Source organism: Ictalurus punctatus, unplaced genomic scaffold, assembly GCF_001660625.3.
Source record: "Ictalurus punctatus breed USDA103 unplaced genomic scaffold, Coco_2.0 Super-Scaffold_100056, whole genome shotgun sequence".
Lineage (NCBI taxonomy): Eukaryota > Metazoa > Chordata > Actinopteri > Siluriformes > Ictaluridae > Ictalurus > Ictalurus punctatus.
This window is the reverse complement of record NW_026521088.1, coordinates 3,305,514-3,327,701: the sequence shown is the minus strand read 5'-3', so window position 1 is coordinate 3,327,701 and position 22,188 is coordinate 3,305,514. Positions and strand designations below refer to the sequence as shown.

The following is a 22,188-nucleotide window of genomic DNA, read 5'->3' as shown; positions in this document are numbered from 1 at the left end:
TGGAAACTTACCCCACGTACTGCCCACAAAAACTGGGCATGCAGCATGCAAAGTTCTGGTATCCGCTTCTCCACTCTTTAGTAGGTTGAACCAAATCCCTGCCGAACCCTGTAGAATAAGTGAAGTGAGTGCCATGTGCCTCATGATCATATTCAAATGTAGAAATGATTACTAGGTTCACTAACACTTTTTGGTGGAAGTGCAACACCAACATCAGGAAACACAGCTTCAAAATCAACTTCATCACTCATCTGAGACAGAACAGTCCATTTTTGAATGATATTGATATAATGAGGAACAGTATGGGTGTAACGTAGAATACACTGAATGTCAGGCCTTACACAGTGGTGTAGTGACATTGGAGGCAGAGCAGAGAGACAGAGTGGTGAGGCCATGAGCTGTAATGATATCTTCTGCAGAGCAGAGGTGTAGGGGATGTCCTCAGTGGAACCACGCAGTGGAGTAATGACCTCAGCTGAGTAAGGAAGCAGAGCAACCAAAGTGGAGCAGGAAGGGTGGGAGATGATTTTACCTAGGTTGTGAGCCCCCTCCTCAAAGAATTTCCTGAGGGGGCACCTGGCATTGAGCCATTTGAGTGGCTCTGACCCAACTTCCCTTCCCCAGTAGTTCCCACATCAGGCAATTTTTCTCCCCACTACAAAGGTATGACAAAGAGTGGCCTCAAAGTCTGGGTTTAAGCATCCGGCCTCGCAAGTGCAGGCAATCCCAATTAATCAGCCTGGAGTGTTCTGGGTAACTGAGTTCCCCCACACGGCAACTCTTGCGGTGCACTGCTGCTGTCCTCTGCTGACTGTGCGAGGTGTAGCACAGCCTCTTACAACTCACTTGTGCCTTAATACGTCTTAAAATGCTACAAGCAACATATGGAGAAATGAAGCATTTGTTTTAATCCTATGTGCCATGATATGGCAATGACAATTCCATGGATGCAGCATTCTCTTTTAGTGAAACACAACACAAGTTTTAATGCATTAAAAAGCCCTTTTTGTTGGAAAGAAACAGAATGGTAATGGGTAGCTGATTGGCCTACAGTGAGTGACACATCATGTGTAAGTGAGTTCTTAAAAGAGCCGGACACTGCCAGTACCAGCAGTGTGATCCTGACTCCAGGACAGGAGTCAAAATGGGAAAGGCACAGCTGCACAAAAGCATTCCAAATAGTGAGACCCCTTGCTCACAGAAACAGCACACAGGCCAGTATACTATTTCCCAAAGCACCAGCTCAGCCTAAAACGTCTCTTTACGTAAGTGCCTGATGAATGTGAAGGTGTCAGGGTTGGACTAAAGTCGGAACAAACTGAACCAGTGGACAGAGAGTATCACAGCGCGCACTCTCATTTAAAAAAAACAGACATGGAAAATCATTTAAGTACATTGGTAGTTGGGCTATAATGCAGAAGAGTGACACGGCACTACACACAGCCAGCTGCTATTCCTGGGACAACACCACCGATGGACTCTGCATGGTCAGATGGGAGAACTATGCAATAATACATTTTATTTGTTGCCGCCTTTCATAACACTCAAGGATACCTTATAAGAAAGACAACATACAGATATAGCCGCAAGCGGTGATTATCGGGATCCAAGCACAAACTGCTTGTGTACAGTTATACGATTGACCATGTCTCTTTTCAAATATAATTCAAGTCTTTAAGTGTCTCTACATGGAAGTGTTATTCTATGTACTATATTACAATATACAAATAATATTGTCTTCATTTTAGTTGGACAGCAATGCATTCAGTCATGTCTAGCAACTTAACAAATGTTTTCAGTATTTAGGATATATAAAAATGAAGGTATTTTGAAGATCACATTTCTTTTGCAAACGGATTAGGCTTAGATGGTTTTAGACTTTATTGCACTAGACGGTAGAGTAGTGCGTAGTGTAAGTACATAGTGTAAGTGTACAGTACTTCATTAAGGACACTACTTTAATATTTACTCTCCGAAGTGTGTTTTCAGTACAGAAGTAATGTAATGAGTAAACGCACCGTGCAGACCAACTAATCGAAAATGAGATTCGTTTCCAACGATTTTCATAATCGATTATTATCGATTAGTTGTTGCAGCTCTAAATATGATATAACATTTGCAATCACTGTGATGGAGAAAATATGGAATGCAAAGTGCAATCTTCTTTATTGATCTATTTGTTTATATCCCTATTCCATTCATTTCTATGATTTAGTCATCTGGTGGGCGTGGTTGAGTGCGCAGGTGCGTCATTCAAACCGAGCGAGATGACCGTTGAGAATCAGCGCGAGACAGCTCCTTTCAGGTAAATTGAGGTACTTCTGTTGGTTGTATGAATAAAACACATCACGATTCTGATTAGCGTAGATTTACTACAGGTGCATTATTATTATTATTATTATTATTATTATTATTATTATTATTATTATTATTATTATTATTATTAATATTAGTAGTAGTAGTAGTAATTATTATTCCTCTAGTTCGCTCCTTCAGTGTAGCGTTTATACTTCTTACACGTTAAACAATATCCATTATTGCGTTTTAAACATGGATATGACAGGATGGATCCCTCAGCTTGCCTTAAATTGACTCTTTATGACAATGGGAAACAATTCTCTTACAGTTCCTGTGAATAAAATCTAAAGAGTCTCAAACTCCTATTTATGAGGCTCATCAGGGCTCATACAAGCTTTTAGTCATTTAAAGTAATATCACTTTACTCTTAACTGTTCTTTGTGAGTGGTTTTTAAGATTGTTTTCACTGTAAACTGTCCTGTGGTATCTGTCATTGGTCTCTTTTGTATTACTGGGTGTCTTGTTTACATCCAGAACTGTGTGTGTAAGTGTGCACTGTAGGATCGGTATAAACCAGCAACAAATTCCTTGTATACTCCAGCATACTTGGCCAGTAAAACTTATTCTGATAACTCGGGTTTGGACCTGCATGAAGTTGCCACCCTCACCCAAAATGTCTGCAAAATTGTCTCAATCGTTTGTGCTCCGTTTGTGCCAAAAAAAATTTCGTTTGTGCTGCTTCGATTTTGAAGATATTTAAAAGAATATTCATAGGTCATTCTGAGGTCTCTCAGACTCCCCATATGCTCTTAATTCACCACAAATATTCTCAATCGTTTGTGCTGCTTTTGTTTTTAAAATATTAGACATTGACTTATATGCACAAATCTCCTTGGTATGAGCACACTTTGAGTCGAAGTGCCGAAGACTTTTTCAAGACAATTCATATCATCATTTGTTCAATAAACAATTCTCTTTACTTCATTCACTGGTCTCTCATGATTGAACTTTTCATTTATTTACAAGGAGAATCATGTTACACTTCACTCCCACCACTAGGTGTCAGGGACACTTCTGTTCTCGATGCTCTAGTGGAAATTAGTGTTAGTATAGGGAAAGTCGATATAGTTACTAAATCAAAATTCTGGCCAGTGTAAGTACAATGTTTTAACACTGTCAGTTACAATAATATTAGTTAACTTCAATCATAATGGTAAAACATTCAAGAGAGCTAAGATTGTCAATGTTTATTGAACAGAAATCTCACTGCTAATACTAATATGGCTAATGTAGCTATGAAATGCTAATTACCGCTGCACATGGTACCCATGTTTTTTTTAATACATTGTGCATCTAAGGGTCCACATTACCATATTGGTCCTAATATAAGATATAATATCCTTATACATTATTACTAGATTATATTTTCCTTGTATTTTGGCAAATACAGTAATACATGAAAACATGTTTATACTGTACATGACATTTTTTGCATCAGGATTATTTCAGTGGGTAATTATGTTTTGCTTATGCCAGATGCCCAAGAAACCAGCAGTGGACAGGGATTCCATTTTCACAGTCCTCCCTTCATCAAAAGAGGCCATAATCCAAAATGTCAACATAGCTACTCCTAATCAGAGCATCTGGACAGAGCTTAGTGAGCAGCTAGAAAACAAGATCACTGCAAAGGCTCTATATACTTTTGTTAAATTGAACAGACAACATCTGGACTGCTTTAGGGTTTATTTATGAAAGTGATCATGAAACAAGTGGCAGTAGTGATGACACTCATTTTGAGCCAGGTCCCTTTCCCCAAGACCAAAAGATTGCTGGACTTTTTATCTTGAAGTTTCATTTCAGAAATGGATTGAATTCATGCGTGTAACAGTTCATACAAAAACAAGTTCTCTAAAACAAAAAAAGGGAATACACAATTCTGAAGTGTAGCATCTGGAAACGTGATAAATCATCACATTTGGGAAGAAGCGAAAAGCCCCTGCACATTTGTCTTTAAAAGAGCCAAGGTCTATCCATCAGCCACAGAGAAATTCATAGAAATCAGAGGCAACTGTGAGGAATGTCATGGCCACATTCACATAAAATGTGACGGAGAGCCTGAAATGAACAGCCCAGTGGTGCTCAAGTGCTGAATTAAAAACTCTGACTCCCTGCACACTGGCTGTTCGAAGCCTGCGATGTCTGGTAACTTGCCTGTGCAGATAGTCAAAGAACTGTGTGAGGAAAGAATGGAACCCTGTTTATGACAACGTGGCAATTTTTTGGAGCACACTTGGTAGTGTGCGGAAGCATCGGCACGTCCCTAATAGCAAGTGCACACAGCTGAAACATTCTGTACTATTTTAACATGTTATTTATTCCACCGTGGCAGTTGTTCAGAGCACATTTGTAAGCATGCGAAAGTATCAGAACGTCCTTAAATAGCAAGAGAACACAGCTGAAACATTGTAATTTTTAAGTATGTAATTTATTCCACCATAGTAGCTATTAAGGGCACATTTTTAAGCGTTTAAACGTCCCTAATAGGCAGTGCATGCCGTTTTTTTGCTGCAGGGTGGTTCCTACTAGGTCTGCTAATGGGACCGCCCTCCTGACTGGCTGCCTATAAAGTCACCCGCTCCAGCGGTGCTGAGCAGCGAGATGTCACAGAGAAGAGTGTGTCCAGTTTGTCGGCGTTTCTACACCAACGTGCAGGCTCATCTCGCCCAGATTCATCAGCAGGGTCCAGAGGAATGCTGGCTTCACCTGGCGGCAGCGAGCGAGCGGGTGATATGCGGGTGCTCTGGACTGCCCGGTGTCTGCATGTGGCAAGAAAGGTTTCCGCCGGCTAGACTGCCACCTGTTCCACCTTCACCAGCTCGCCGGGGACACGGTCAGGAAGCTACTGCTCAGCGCCAAAATAAAGCTGCTCGACAACAACTGCAAGCTTTCGGTGAGGCGAAGAAATCTAAAAGTTGCAAATGTTCTGAACTGATCGAAAAGTAGCAAAACTCTCCGCAGAATTTGAGCGGCTGCAAGCGCTAGTAGCCCGGAAAGAGTAGTGGCTCTGTGGGTGAGTACCTAAACTATCTCTAGGCCTATTTTTATTGTGTGTGGGCGGCGGACTCCAGGTGGTCGCCCGGGGTGGACGTCCCAGGATGAAATTTGTTTTTCTTTCACTGATCCCCCCCCTTTTTTTTTCTCTTTTCCAGAGCCAATGTTAAGTGTACACGGCTTGGCTGACAAGCCTCAGATATGTCCCCAAAGCCGCGGCCAACGGCAAGCAGGAGAGGAGACACGTCGAGGGCTTCCTTCACTTTATGTGGGCCAACGCAGACAGTCCCCTGGCAGCTGCTGGCTCATTACCCAAAAACACTTAAAATTTAACATAGAAGCCAATACTCACATCAACCTCTGAACCCAGTTGGAGATAGAAAAAAAGACACCAGCCGTGAGTGAGAAGAAGCAAGGGTCCAGATTTATTGTTCCGTTCCACCACACGAGATCCACACCGATGAGAATTCTCAGAAGTGATCTGATACCCTGAGCTTAAGCTCCAGTATTTATACTGTAATTACACAGTAAATAACCCATATGTTTCAAGAAGACTATGATCTCAATACCAATAGGGTTAAAAAAGAGCTATTCAACTTACCATTAGCTCAAAAAACAGGGCTTTTCAACTTACAAATATAATCAAAACCAGTAGCTTGACTCAGCTACCCTTATAAATGGCTCCTCATGGTTTTCTCTTAAAATTAAGGCCTTCCTTGCGAGACAAGAATCTTCACCATCTGAATTATGAGTAAGTTACATTTTCCTGTATTTCTAGTTTATAATTTATTTTCATATTTGCTCTATATCTCTATTTTATATATAGTTATACTGCTTGAAAAACGATTTACTGTACTTCCTACTTCATAATATCATTATATTACCCTTCTACTGTCCTACATATCCTACTATTCTGTATTTTATAAAGAGTTTTCTATTATTATAAGATATTACCCTTATAATATCTTAATACTCCTTTTTATTATTCTTATAAAGTTATAATGTTATGTGTGTGTGTGTGTGTGTGTGTGTATGTGTGTGTATTATGTCTACATGCCCGCCCTTGACTGTACGAGAGTGTGTGTGTGTGTGTGTGTGTGTGTGTGTGTGTGTCTGTGTTAGCACTCCTCAGCTCTTATACTTCTGTTTGACTCTTCGACTAATAAACCATAGTGTAGTACTCTTAAAGATCTTTAAAGTGTAAATCCAATTTGTCAATATCTGCCTAACACCGCTTCTGTGTGTCTAGGTGCCCATCGTCATTCCTTCTTCTCCCCTTTACTGGATCTGGATCTGGACACTCATTATCAGCTTGCGCATCTAACTGCTGTTATCATGGTGCTACTTAACTATCTCCGCAGCACCCCCTCTGGAAATGGAAATGCGGGGTCCCCCCCGATACAAAATCTGCCCCGTGAACGTGTGTATTGACGCCTCTACACAGCCAAAACCCCCCTCCAGCTTTCAGTCTGAGGAAGATGTCACCTTCTCTGACCTGGTCCCCGACCATTCTTCCCACTTCTCACCTGCCAGTCCGCCCCACTCTCAGTGGTCCTCTCACTTCACCTTTGCTGACTTTCCCATGTCCCCAGGATGCACACCATTTTCTTCCCCCCACCACTCTCCTCAAGATTACGCACCCACCAGTCCTGTGAATTATCAATAAAACTACATATTACTCATACTAAGTGTCCCTCATGTTTATTTCATGTCATTTTTATCCACAACACAGCCCACTTGAAGTACATCGACAATGTCTCGAGAGTCCTTGAATGGATGAAATCACTGTGCCAGCGGTACAAGGTCACTCCGGCCAAGTTATTTCTGATGCGTGTTTCCAAGTTCCTCCATTAACTCGATGAGTAACTGTCCAAGGGCTGAGTTGGCTCCACGAGGCTGTGGAGTCTCCAGAGACTGCTGCAGTGGGAGTGCAGACATCTGTCCGGTCGAGTCGTGCTCCACAGGCAAGGCGTGCGAGCGGAGAAGAGTGAGGGAGTACTTACAGCTCCTGCACGGCAAACTGTTGGACGCTGTCCCTGTTTCACTGGCTGATCTGAACTCGTCCAGCAGACCCGGACATGCTCAACCATTGCATCGGGCTGCTGTGTGCTCACTTCTTTTCGGTCAGCGGACACAGGACCGGAGTCCTGCAGAACCTCACGACTGAGGAGTTTGAGAACCTCGAGAAGGCTGACTCTTTCTGATCAATGTAAGTAACTTCTGTGTATTTCACTTTTATTTCCAGCTGCTGCTGTGTTGTACATGGGGGTGTTTAATATTTTTCATTCATTGTCCTTTTCTCCCAGGTGAAGCAGCACAAACCTGCCTCTGCTTTTGGACTCGCTAAGCTAGCCGTCACCAAGCTGGAGCTGAAGTGGCTGAAAGCTTTCTGCCGCCTGAGGAAGCATATGCCGGGATATGAGACTTCTGTGGGGTGGCTTTTCTTTTCTGGCACACAGACCAGGATTTCTGCGCATGTCAAGCTTGCCCTGCGGGCACTCGTGGGAAGAGACATCACTGTGTCGGACATCCGCACAGCTCTAGCAACCTACGTAAGCATGATTAAAATGTTTTTTAACAAATTCATTCCAATGTGTTAAACGTTAAAGTGATAGAGAAATGTCTCCTGTTCACAGTGCGAACGCAAAAGACGAACAACGCATGCTTGTGACCAAGACGATGTGCTACAGCAATTAGCTGAGTCGTGGAGCTGTCGGTCAGCGAGGCGCACTCCGCCCAGTCTGCGCTAGAGTCCGCTGCGGGCATAGGTGCTACATAGGCCGGTTGTTTTTGGCTAATGGCCCTGTGTGTGTGTGTGTGTGTGTGTGTGTGTGTGTGTGTGTGTGTGTGTGTGTGTGTGTGTGTGTGTGTAAATATTTCATTAAAATGTTTGAACTGAATTCCCCTTGTCAAAAGTACAGTAGCATCACTCATCAGCGATACCACACAACCGAAATTTCCGAAAGTACATGGACTGAGCTCCGGGCGAAGTTCGCAGGCTTTGCCCAGGGAGAGAGCGTCAATTAGCTGAATTTTTTCCTCGTTGATTTCAATGGTTTATGCGTTCCTAGTCAGGGCAAGCTACTGTTTGTTGCACCTCTTCCATCCTCCTCCACGGTCTGAAGCCAGCTGCAGCCACCTTTTCATCACCGTCACAATCTCAGCACTTGTTGCCCTTGATGTTAACGGGTTCTTTCGGACAGCATCTAATGAACATGAGGCAAAACAGTTGACAACTTCTGCAATTCGAGACACGCTAAAAAGGCTATTTATACTTCTACGTCAGACCTTTGCGTTGCCTGATGTGCACCTCTAAAAAACTGTAATAACGTCTGTGTATGCAGACAACAGTTGTGATTGGTCCTTTGTGCAAACAGAGACCCTCCCCAGGATGATAAATATATCTGCAGTAATTTCATATTCACTGAGAATAAATGTAATGAAGCAGATTGCTTGTAGCTTATAATAAAAGTGCTGAGGCTTATTACACACTTATTCAAGTTACAGTTAAATAATGAATATGGGCTTAAAGTGCAGTCCCTCATCTTTAATTTAAATGTATTCACATCCACATTGGAGGAAGGGTTTAGGAATTATAGCTCTTTAATATGTAGCCCCCTCTTTTTCAAGGGACCAAAAGTAATTGGCCATTTTACTCAAAAGCTGTTTCATGGACAGGTGTGGGCTGTTCCTTCGCTATTTCATCAGTTAAGCACAGGGTAGCTGCAGGTAACAGCACTTACATTTTTGGAAATTTCTTGACTATGATATTAAAAAGTATTAGATTTGAAGACCTGCACATCACTTCAGTCATGCTACACGATACATCAGCTATAATGGATTGTGTTCATGCATATACATCCATTCCTGGGTTTAAGTAAACTACAGCAGGGTAAACTTCTATAGAGGTAGATGGGAGACCAGAGCAAATATCCTGTTTGCATTACCATTTGCTCCAACAGTGAAAGAAAAATCCAGTATTTCCTTTCCATGACTTTCCAGGAAAGGAAAAAACTAGAGAGATAAGACTTTAAGGACCTGCAGACAGCCTGTAAGCAGGTAAAAGGTCTGGAGTTGATTCCAGGTGTGGCATTCACATTTGGAAGCTGTTGTTGTGAACGCACAGCATGCGGTCAAAGGAGCTCTCAATGCAAGTGAAACAGGCCATCCTTAGGCTGTAAAAAAAGATCCATCAGAGAGATAGCAGGAACATTAGGAGTGACCAAATCAACAGTTTGGTACAGTCTGAGAAAAAAAGAACACACTGGTGAGCTCTGCAACAGAAAGGCCTGGATGTCCACAGAAAACAAAAGTGGTGGATGATCGTAGGATCCTTTCCATGGTAAAGAAAAACTCCTTCACAACACCAGCCAAGTGAAGAACACTCTCCAGGAGGCAGGCATGTCATTATCCAAGTCTCCCATGAAGAGACGACTTCACAAGAACAAATACAGAGTTCACCACAAGGTGCAAACCATTCATAAGCCTCAAGAACAGAATGGCCAGATTAGATTTTGCCAAAAAAAACATCTAAACAAGCCAGACCAAGCATTCTTTGGGCAGATGAAACTAAGATCAAACTGTACCAGAATGATTGGAACAGCTCGTGATCCAAAGCATACCTCATCATCTGTAAAACACGGTGGAGGGAGTGTGATGGCATGGGCATGCATGGCTTCCAATGGCACTGGGTCACTAGTAGTTATTGGTGATGTGACAGAAGATGCAATCAGATGAATTGTATGTGAATATATTGTCTGCTCAGATTCAGCCAAATTCAGTGAAGTTAATTGGACGGCGCTTCACTTTACACATGGACAGTGACCCAAAACATACTGCAAAAGCAACCCAGGAGTTTTTTAAAACAAAGAAGTGGAACATTCTGCAATGGACAAGTCAGTCACCTGATCTCAACCCGATCGAGCATGCATTTCACATGCTGAAGACAAAATTCAAGGCAGAAAGAACCACGAACATACAACACCTGAAGACAGCTGCAGTAAAGGCCTAGCAAAGCATCACAAAGGAGGAAACCCAGCATTTGGTGATGTCTGTGGGTTCCAGACTTCAAGCAGTCATTGCCTGCAAAGTATTCTTGACCTAAGTATTAAAAATGAACATTTTATTTATGATTATGTTCATCTGTCCAATTACATATGAGCCCCTTAAATAAGGGAACTGTGTATAAAAATGGTTGCAATTCCTAAACGTTTCATATGATATTTTTGTTCAACCCCTTGAATTAAAGCTGAAAGTTGCTGGCCTAAATTTAGCCTATTACCCAAAGACACTTAAAATTCAACATAGAAGCAAATACTCACATTTGCTGTAGATTGCTGTAGATGCTGTAGGCAGATTCTGTATCGAAGAAGAGGGGGGAACCCCGGATCTCCATTCCTAGAGCGGGTGCTGCGAAGATAGTTAAGTAGCATCATGATATCAGCAGTGAGATGCACAAGCTGGTAATGAGTGTCCAGATCCAGATCCAGATCCAGGTCCAGTAACGGAGAGAGAGGGGACTGACGACGGGCACCGGCACCTAGACATACAGAAGCGGTATTAGTCAGATGTGGATAAATTGGAAAAACACTTTAAAGATCTTTAAGAGTAATACACTATGGGTTGTTAGTCAAAAAGTCGAAAGAAGTGTATGAGCTGAGGAGTGCTAAAACACACACACACACACACACCCTCGTACAGTCAAGGGCGGGCAAGTAGACATAACACACACACAATCTCTCTCACACACACATACTATTATAACTTTATAAGAATAATAAAAAGGAATATTAAGATATTATAAGGGTAATGTCTTATAATAATAACATATATATATATATATATACTCTTTATAAAAATGATAAGAAGTAGGAAGTACAGTAAACTGCTTTTTCAAGCAGTATATATAATAAGAGATATAGAGTAAATCTGAAAATAAAATATAAACTAGATATACAGGAAAATATAACTTACTCATGATTCAGATGGTGAAGATTCTCGTCTCGCAAGGGAGGCCTAAATTTTAAGAGAACCATGAAGAGAGCCAGTTATAAGGGTGGCTGGGTCAAACTGCCCCCCCTCGAGATAACAATAAGACCAAGGTCCCATTAGATTGTTTAGTCTCCTCCACTTTCTATTCTCTAGGTAAATCAAAACTGAAGTTTCTGATGCCCTAGGTAACTGAAAACTCTGGTTTCTGATCCTCTGAGTAACTGGAAACTCTGGGTTTTTATTTTCTGGGTTATTAGAAATGCCTGGGTTCTGATTTTATGTGTAAATTAAAACCCCTGGTTTCAATTCTATGTGTAAGTGAAATAGCCCTTTTCTGGAACATAAGAGTAAGGTAAATGAGCTCTTTTTTAACCCTATTGGTAGTGAGATCATAGTCTTCTTGAAACATATGGGCTATTTAGTGTGTAAATACAGTATAAATACTGGAGCTTAACCTCAGGGTATTGGGATCACCTCTGAGAATTCTCATCGGTGTGGATCTCGTGTGGTGGAACAGAACAATAAATCTGGACCCTTGCTTCTTCTCACTCACGGCTGGTGTATTTTTTTCTATCTCCAACTGGGCTCTGAGGTAGATGTGAGTATTGGCTTCTAAGTTGAATTTTAAGTGTTTTGGGGTAATAGGCTAAATTTGAGCCAACAGCATCGAGGCAGCCAAGTTGTTTATCACTAGGACCCTGCTCCTATAGGACAGCTATGATTGAATCCATCTCCATCTATTTAGATTTTCTAGAACCTTATTGGTCAATCCATCCCAGTTCTTCTGCATATATCGATCTGTGCCAAAGAAGATCCCAAGTATTCTCAGTCCCTCCATGAACACTCCTATGGGAGGTGAGGTATATTTTCCTCCTGCCATTGACCTAGAAGCAAGGCATCAGTTTTGTTCCAGTTTACACGTGCAGATGATGCGCTCTGAAAGACATCCAGGCCAGAAAACACGTGACTGATGTCATCCTCGGACCTGATTATCACCGTCAGATCATCAGCATATGCTGTGAGCTTGACTGTGGTCACATCAGATAAGTCAGGGCTTAACACTGAAAACCCTTGCAGATTTTCTCGCAGGTGTCTTAGCAGGGGCTCAATGGGATGAGTGTACAGCAGACCGGACAGGCTACAGCCTTGTGGAACACCTCTGTGCACGGAAAAGTTCTTGTTAGTGTTCCGTTTATTTTCGGCATACTGTACACATCAGTGTACAGCAGCCTAATCCATGAGATGAAGCGTCCACCAATGCCCAAAGCTGTTAGGGTCTTAAAAAGATAACCATGATCCACTCTGTCAAAAGCCTTCTCTTGACCTAGTGACACTAGTCCCATCTCTACCTTATATAGCTCTGTGAGGTGCAACAGGTCTCGCACCAGAAAAAGGTTGCTGAAGATTGAGCGTTCTGGGATGCAGTATGACTGGTCATCATGTAGTATTGTGGCTAAAAATCTTTTAAGGCGGTTTGTTAATGCCTTTGAAAAGATTTTATAATCTGTCCCAAGGAGGGAGACAGGACGCCAGTTCTTTAAGCTACCAAGGTCTCCTTTTTTGGGTAACAGGGTAATTACAGCTCTCCTACAGCTAAGGGGTAAGACTTTTGTTTCCATACATCTGAGTATGACAAAGTGCAGGTCTGGGCCAATCAAGGACCAGAATGTTTTATAAAATTCGGAGGTCAATCCATCCAGCCCCGGTGACTTTCCGTTTGACAGTTGTTGAGCAGCTGTACTGAGCTCTTCTAAGGACAGTGATTTTTCAAGTTCGTTTCTCTCACCCTCGCTCAGCTGTGGTAGTCCATTCAGAAGTTCTTCAGTTGCTTCAGGATCACATGGTTGACTATTGTACAGTTCCTCATAAAAAGATAGCGCTTGTAGAATGATGTCATCTTTGTCGGTAGTTTCTTGTCCATTGGGTAGTTTCAAGTGGCTGATGGACTTCTTCTCTCTGTTTTTTTTCTCCAGTGCAAAGAAGAAAGATGTAGATGAGTCCATTTTAGTATATTGTGTAACCTTGGCCCGCACCATGGCACCTTGATCTCTCTCTTCATACAAGTTTTTCAGAAGAATTTTTTATATATATATATATATATATATATATATATATATATATATATATATATATATATATATATACAGTGAGGGAAAAAAGTATTCGATCCCCTGCTGATTTTGTACGTTTGCCCACTGACAAAGAAATGATCAGTCTATAATTTTAATGGTAGTTGTATTTGAACAGTGAGAGACAGAATAACAACAAACAAATCCAGAAAAACGCATGACAAAAATTTTATAAATTAATTAGCATTTTAATGAGGGAAAAAAGTATTTGACCCCCTCTCAATCAGAAAGATTTCTGGCTCCCAGGTGTCTTTTATACAGGTAACGAGCTGAGATTAGGAGCACACTCTTAAAGGGAGTGCTCCTAATATCAGTTTGTTACCTGTATAAAAGACACCTGTCCACAGAAGCAATCAATCAATCAGATTCCAAACTCTCCACCATGGCCAAGACCAAAGAGCTCTCCAAGGATGTCAGGGACAAGACTGTAGACCTACACAAGTCTGGAATGGGCTACAAGACCATTGCCAAGCAGCTTGGTGAGAAGGGGACAACAGTTGGTGCGATTATTCGCAAATGGAAGAAGCACAAAAGAACTGTCGATCTCCCTCGGCCTGGGGCTCCATGCAAGATCTCACCTCGTGGAGTTGCATTGATCATGAGAACAGTGAGGAATCAGCCCAGAACTACACAGGAGGATCTTGTCAATGATCTCAAGGCAGCTGGGACCATAGTCACCAAGAAAACAATTGGTAACACACTACGCCGTGAAGGACTGAAATCCTGCAGCGTGCGCAAGGTCCGCTGTTCAAGAAAGCACATATACATGCCCGTCTGAAGTTTGCCAATGAACATCTGAATGATTCAGAGGACAACTGGGTGAAAGTGTTGAGGTCAGATGAGACCAAAATGGAGCTCTTTGGCATCAACTCAACTTGCCGTGTTTGGAGGAGGAGGAATGCTGCCTATGACCCCTGGAACACCATCCTCACCGTCAAACATGGAGGTGGAAACATTATGCTCTGGGTTTTTTTTTCTGCTAAGGGGACAGGACAACTTCACCGCATCAAAGGGACGATGGACGGGGCCATGTACTGTCAAATCTTGGGTGAAAACCTCCTTCCCTCAGACAGGGCATTGAAAATGGGTCGTGGATGGATATTCCAGCATGACAATGACCCAAAACACACGGCCAAGGCAACAAAGGAGTGGCTCAAGAAGAAGCACATTAAGGTCCTAGAGTGACCTAGGCAGTCTCCAGACCTAAATCCCATAGAAAATCTGTGGAGAGAGCTGACGGTTCGAGTTGCCAAACGTCAGCCTCGAAACCTTAATGATTTGGAGAAGATCTGCAAAGAGGAGCGGGACAAAATCCCTCCTGAGATGTGTGCAAACCTGGTGGCCAACTACAAGAAACGTCTGACCTCTGTGATTGCCAACAAGGGTTTTTAAACCAAGTACTAAGTCATGTTTTGCAGAGGGGTCAAATACTTATTTCCCTCATTAAAATGCAAATCAATTTATAACATTTTTGACGTGCGTTTTTCTGGATTTTTTTGTTGTTATTCTGTCTCTCACTGTTCAAATACAACTACCATTAAAATTATAGAATGATAATTTCTTTGTCAGTGGGCAAACGTACAAAATCAGCAGGGGATCAAATACTTTTTTCCCTCACTGTATATATATATATATATATATATATATATATATATATATATATATATATATATATATATATATATATATATATAGAGAGAGAGAGAGAGAGAGAGAGAGAGAGAGAGAGAGCGAGCTTCTAAATACTAAGGAAATTGAAAAAGAGCCCTGAAATATTAATGGAAATCATGGAAGAACTTTGAGACTGAAAAGAGAGGAGAAGAGTCTCCTAAAACTGGGGAAAAGAAAACCCTCTCAATATTATGAAACTTGGGGAACAGCATCACAAAGATGAGTTGAGACGTGTCTTTCATCAAGTCTGGTGAAATTGAGAAAGATCCAAATTGAGAACGAGGAATTCAAAGAAGCGCATCATGATTAAGAATGTGCCTTTCAAGAGGAACATGAGGAAGAGCTGATCTAGCCTGGCAACGCTGAGAAAGAGTCTTTTAAGACCAAGGATGTTGAGGAGCCTCTCAAGCCTGAGGAAGGTACGGAAGAAGTTCTCAAAAATAAGGAAGTTGAGGGAGAGTTTCTCCAAAATAAAGAAGTTGAGGAAGATTTTCTCAAAACTTAGGAAGTTTAGGAAGAGCCTTTCAAGCCTGAAGAAGTTTAGGAAGAGTCTCTCAAGACCAAAGTGTCATGATTCCCCCTTGAAGCAGCGTGCTCTAAGCGCGAATGCGTGAGCACCTGCTTTTCCGTTGTTGACCGTAGTGACATCTGGACACGTGTGTTTTGTTTATGTTTCTGTCATGTCTCCTCCCTGTTCTGTCATTGGCTGGGATTTCACGTGGGTCTGTATTGCTCTCAGCTGCTAGCGGTTTAGACGCTGATCATGTCCACATATATACCGCGCGCCTCCCAGCACACAACGTGGAACATTATCGTAGAGTTAGTTTAGTTCGTATCGTATCGTATCGTATCGTATCGTATCGTATCGTATCGTAGTCGTAGTCATAGTCACGGTCCATGTTTAGAGTTAGTTCGCGCTGGATTATCCGCTCCCAGTTCCTCGTCATAGTTCGTTTCTCGTTTTGTTTATCGACCCTGTTTTCCGTGACCATGACCTAGATTCCAGCCTTGCCCCGTGTATGCCTGTTTTCCAATCGCCTGACCTCTTGCATGTTTGCGGATTACGTTTTGGATCACGTTTTGGATTTGTCTGCCTGTCTCTCTTTCAAATAAACAACTGTTCATCCTGCACTTGCATCCGTCCTATCTCCGCTCCGTCACGATACGTGACACAAAGAAGGTGAGGAAGAGTTTCTCAAGACTTAAGAAGTTGAACTGAAAGGAAGTGTCTCAGGTCTGAAGAAGTTGAAGGAGAGGTTTAAAAAATAAGGAACTGGATGAAGTGGTTCTCAAAACTGAGGAAGTTCAAGAAGAACCTTTCAAGCCTGGGGAAGAAAAGGAAGAGTCTCTCAAGACCAAGGAAGGTGAGGAAGATTGCTACAAAGCTGAAGAAGAGTCTCTCAAGTCTGAAGAAGTTGAGGAAGAGCGTCTTCTCTTCTCTCCACTTGGGCAGGAAAACCATCCATGAGCTGCAGTAAAATGTAGCCTTAGTGTTTGTTGATACAGTGGGGGTCATGATGTCTGAGTCCAGCAGCAAGAATTGACCATTTTACTCAACTGGCCAGGTTGGTACACCTGCTGAATAAGATGTTTGAAACCTATTTGACTTGTCGAATAGAGTGCTTTTCAGTACAGAATCTAACTAGAAAGATTACTGGTAGATCAGAGAGAATAGTCGGGAACATATAAAAGGATTTGAAAACATCTTTTCCTACATCTTTGTGGGATTATATAACCGACTTTAAGTCCGGCAGTAACACACAGGTCTTTTTTCCAGAAGTGTACTTAACTCCAGAGGTAGCTCAAATAAAAAATGGAGACAATGTAAACATTTTGTTATCTTTTAAAGGCTTGCAAAGTCTATCGTTTTCCATGGTGAACAAACAAAATGCATATATTTCCTGTGTAAAGTCCTACTTTGTCGGACATCTAAGGGGGAGGAGGCATACAGAATGGAGGACTCATTTCTTGACCGGGAGATAATGAACCTTCATGGCAGTTATTGTATAAAAACCCTCTACCAAAAAGTTCTGTTGACTTACAGTGGCGGATTTTACGTTGTGCATTACCAACAAAAGTGTTTTTGTTTAAATGTAAATATGCACCGTCTCCACTGTGTACTTTGTGTGATGAACTCGATACTGTGCTTCATGTCTTTTGTGAATGTTGTAAATTATCTCCGCTCTTTAATCTATTGTATACAATGTTTCGTAGTTTGGGGATCATTTTCTCTAAAACAGGGTTTATTTATGGGGGTAGATATTCTCGCTACAGGCAGGAAATCTGTACCTATTCGGATTTTTTGGTCATCAAGCAAAATTAGCCATTTAGAAGGCTTACAAAATGGGATTGGAAGGGAAAGAAGTAAACATGGTTAAATTATCTAAGGCCTTGGTTGAGTCTAGGATTAGATTAAAGTACGAATTTTACCAAATGAATGGTGATCTTCCGATGTTTGAGAAGAAATGGTGTGTAAACAAAGGGGTGACTTATAAGAGGCGAGAATCTCTTTTTCAATTGGTAATGGTAGTTAAAACAATGTGTTCTGTATGTTAAGGTTTTTTTAAATTGTAGAATAAATTATATTTTAAAAGTCAAAGTCTCTCTCTCTTCTCTCTCTCCCCATAGATGTGTCGTTATCTGTAGCATCCCTGCTGGTGCCTCTACAAATTACACCTGCAACATGAGGGGTCGTCATGTGAACATCATTCCCAATGTTATCCAGGCTCTCACGCTCTGTGAAGTGGAAGTCTATGGGGTTCCAGGTTACACTTTTGCATCCAGTTCACAATTTCATATACGTTTGAAGTCAAATTAAGTTTTACAACAGCTGCTAAATGTCAATACTGTTAATTTTTTTTAGTGCCTGTTACTAAGAGGGCATTTCTGAGATTGAAGTTTAACAGCAGTGAGGATCTTATGAACCCTACTGTGAGGGACAAAATTCTTCAAAAGGTTTGTGTTTATGACATGTATGGTAGATTCATACATACACAAATAAATAAATAAATAATAGTACTTTTTCATCATAGATGATATCTGCCAATGTCCAGCCTTCAGTGCGTCAGATCCGTTGGACTAAGGAACCAGAGGTGGAAAAAGAAACTTAAAAAACGGTAGGAAATATCACTACTACTACTGCAATAATAATAATACAACTACTTCTACTGCTAATAATAGTAATATAGCCATAAGAGGCAATTTGTGGGGTCCAAACACTCCCTGCGTATAGCACCCCCAGTGGCCAGTTCTTGTCAAGATTCATAGAACAATAGAGACCATATGTGAACTTTCTTACACATCACATTTTGTGATGATAACTCAACGCTAGTTGTGTAACGTACCTACTGAAAGCCGACTGGCAGAAGGCAGACTTTTTTTTTTTTTAAAGTAATTCAGTTACAGATTAGCAGAAAGCGCACAGCAAATTCTGCTCAATTGGAATTTTGGTTCCTGAGAAACAGCTATTTGAACTTAACGCTGACCCTTATGAACATGAACAGCACGCCCCAGGTACCCAATTTGAGTGAGATTGCATCAGATACTGTGGGGTCCTTCCCTGAACTTTATATTCAAGTTTTGTGGCAATAGCTTAATGGGAAACTTTTCAATTATCTGATAGGCCAATGACAGGCATGTTTTTTTTCAGTAATTAAGTCATTATGAGAATCTATTATAGATTAACACATACTGTATATCTACCATATCAAATTTCAGCTTGATCAGACATACAGTTCCTCATAAACAGCTATCTGATCTTAGCTCTGCTCCCTTTGTATGACCAAATTTGGCACATAGCAAAAAATGCTAAACTAACTTTTGCCAACTAGTGCTAGGATGTTTGGCCTAGCTTCAGAAATTTGGTGACAGTCCTCAATAATTAATTTTTGGTGTGATGCTCACTAATTATCAAAAACATGTTGACATTTGTAAACAGCAACATCTCACGTTCCTGGGTAATGGGAGGGAGTACTACAACCCCAATTCCAAAAAAGTTGGGATGTTATGAAAAATGTAAATAAAAACAGAATGCAATGATTTGCAATCTCATAAACCCATGTTATTCATGATAGAACATAAAAAACAAATCAAATGTGTAAACTGAGGAAATGTAGCATTTAAAGGAAAAAAAATAGGTAACTTTGAATTTATGGGCGCAACACGTCTCAAAATAATTTGGGCGGGGCAACAGAAGGCTGGAACAGTAAGTGTTACTAAAAAGAAACAGCTGGAGGAACATTGTGCTACTAATTATGTTAACTGGCAACAGGTCAGTAACATGATTGGGTATAAAAAGTGTATCTTAGAGAGGCAGAGTCTTTCAGAAGTAAAGATGGGCCTCTGTACACCAATCTGCGAAAAACTACATCTACAATTTGTGGAACAATTTCAGAATAATGCTCCTCAATGTAAAATTGTGAAGGCTATGAATATCCCATCATCTACAGCACATCATATCATGAAAAAATTCAGAATCTGGAGAAATCTGTGGCCCGAGTCTCTTTCCATAAATCTTAAATAAACACCTCCTTATAGATAGCTTCACCATATCAACGACTAAAAGTTTTTATTAAAGTAGTACAGCACAAATCTGTTTATTATTAGACTTTGATTATGTGGAATGTTTGCCAGAGAAGTCTCTGTGAATGATTTGCTATCATAGAAAGGATAACTTATTACAACGAGAACATTAATATAAACCTGAGATATGAATTGCAGCCTTCAGACCTTCTGACCTATCAGATTCCAGAGTGCAACAGCAGTGTGATATAATTTGTATTAAATACACTAAAATCTCTCTTGATAGTTATATGAAATTTGCAGAACATCAGTTTACTGTTACTTATTTATTAATTCATTGATTTATTTCTTTTACCTGAGTGATATCACTGTCAAGAATTTTGTCATTCTGACTTACAGGTGGCAGAAATATATCTGAAACAACAAGAAAAAGATGAAGTGGAAGAAGAACTGTTCAAAGAACAAAAAGAAAAAAAATCAAATGTGTGAGGTTTGGGTGTAGCACTTGAAAATACTAGCTAACTGATGTTATAGGTTTATTAATTAGAAGTACTAGAAGATTTTTAGTTTATTTGTTTGGGAAATGTATCTATGAAAAATTACCACAGGGTTTGTACAAGGTGCTTGAATTTGGCATTTGGAAATATAAGTACTGGAAGACCTTAAATAGCCTTTTTTTATGTAACAGTGGTTAAAAAGTGCTTGAATGTTATTTATTTATTGACTTTTTATCAATCACTTTAAAGGGTTTATTTTCAAAAGAACACGAATACAACCCTTTCACTCAAAATATGACTCCCCGCTGCAGCCCCTCCTCCTACTGCTGTTCACTCATTCATTTTAACAGGCTTCGGACCACTTCTCAGACCCCTTTAGAAACTTTTTTTTTTTTTAAAGCACCTAGCGACATATCTAGAGACTTTTCAGACAAACCTTAGCTACTTTCCGTAGAAGAGAATGGCCAGTACTGCCTGGTGAGTGCGAGGTCCTGCTTTCAGAAACAGAAAAAATATGTAAATGAGAACAGCTTTATTGGGAATTCGGCTGTATTAAAATTCAGCATGTGAGCACAGAGAGTAGGATGTATTATAAAGGGCTGACTCTAGGCAGAGTGAAAATACGATGCAATGGTGAAATTATGGTGAAAATGAAGCAATGACTGGGAAATACAAATTTAGTCCATCACGGCTGGGAAAAGGGGCTATATTAAAATGGTTGTTTAAAAAAAATATATATATTTATTATTATTATTATTATTATTATTATTATTATTATTATTATTATTATTATTATTATTATTAATATTTTTTGGGAAATGAAGGATATGTTTGAATGACATCTCTTGTATAGTCCTTGAAAGAAAAAAAGTGCTCAAAGTCCTTGAAAGTCCTGGAATTTCATTATGAAGCATCTGTACAGTACATCTGTACTGTACCTGTTATATGTACTATGCGATTGATGTATTAAACATGCCTCTTGATTTCTGGGTTTAGCATAGTTATACCTCGGTTTGAGTTTAAAACAATTGCTAGATTTTCTGGTAGAATATTGCTAGTTAAGTTTCTCTCACAGATATTATTGAGTAGATAAAGTATATTCAGTAGCTTTTCTGGGATAGTGAGAATTTAGGTTAATATAGTAGAAAACAAAACACTCAGATTATCCTGGTTGTAAGAACTGCTCATTCATCTGTACACCTTTACAGTTTTCACTGCAGATATATCATCAGCTTTATCGAACAATACTCAGAATCCTTGTCACCTCCCAGCCAATCAGTCATCACAGTCATGATGAATTTTTGTATGGTTGGAAGCATGTTTAAAACACAAAGTGCTGTGATCATGTAAGAATGAGGTTTTACTCACTGGCATAAATGTGTTCACTTTAAACTTTGTTCCTTCCCTTAAACACTTACCTGCTTGAGAATTTCCAATGTTTGTAGAATGATGATTCTCAGTACAGCACATTGCCAAGTATTAATGGGCTTTAAATTTATTTATTTGTGACAGTTATGGGATTTTCTAATTTGTTTAATATGTGAACTTCTTATCACTCCACCGTAGAAACAAAACAAAAAAAAACCCAAACCACTAAATGCTGGCTTCATCTTCTTTTAACTTGATTGTCAGTGCTCAACTCAAACCAACAGCAGTATTATTAATAATATCAGGAATGATTGTGTCTAAAATCAACCACTGATTATATCCCACTTGTTTGTTTCTAGATAGTATGATTTATTTAGCCAAATCTAAACTCACTTCTCCATTTGTGTAACTGGATACTCAGGATAATAAAATTTCACTCTCGTTTCCATCCATCCCCATTTTCTACATCTCCTATCATACAGGAACCTTGAGCCTATCCCAGAGATCATAGGGCACAGGACAGGGTACACACTGGACAGGGTACCAGGCCATCGCAAGGCACACTCACATATACATTCACACACCCATTCATACACTACAGACACTTTGGACATGCCAATCAGCCTACCATGCATGTCCCTGGACAGGGGGAGCAGCACAGG

At 40.4% G+C, this 22,188-nt stretch overlaps 3 long non-coding RNA genes across 4 annotated transcripts; 2 read left to right on the top strand and 1 right to left on the bottom strand.

The window, feature by feature from the left end:
* Nucleotides 1-1,851: 1,851 nt before the first annotated feature.
* On the top strand, nt 1,852-8,219 carry LOC128630463 (uncharacterized). 2 transcript variants are annotated; one of them, XR_008394840.1, is made up of 6 exons: nt 1,852-2,305; nt 4,870-5,368; nt 5,508-6,100; nt 6,599-7,558; nt 7,656-7,901; nt 7,986-8,219. It is a non-coding gene; the product is annotated as an uncharacterized LOC128630463 (long non-coding RNA). The 2 variants fall into 2 exon arrangements; XR_008394839.1 differs by having other exon boundaries at nt 4,870-6,100.
* Nucleotides 8,220-8,415: 196 nt separating this feature from the next.
* LOC128630466 (uncharacterized) lies at nt 8,416-20,652 on the bottom strand. Its single transcript, XR_008394851.1, has 6 exons — nt 20,595-20,652; nt 20,017-20,075; nt 18,160-18,218; nt 11,323-11,364; nt 10,671-10,888; nt 8,416-8,555 (listed from the first exon to the last, which is right to left on the bottom strand). It is a non-coding gene; the product is annotated as an uncharacterized LOC128630466 (long non-coding RNA).
* Nucleotides 15,204-20,196, top strand: LOC128630464 (uncharacterized). The gene is made up of 5 exons (XR_008394841.1): nt 15,204-16,705; nt 17,769-17,905; nt 18,004-18,095; nt 18,173-18,256; nt 20,061-20,196. It is a non-coding gene; the product is annotated as an uncharacterized LOC128630464 (long non-coding RNA).
* Nucleotides 20,653-22,188: the final 1,536 nt, after the last annotated feature.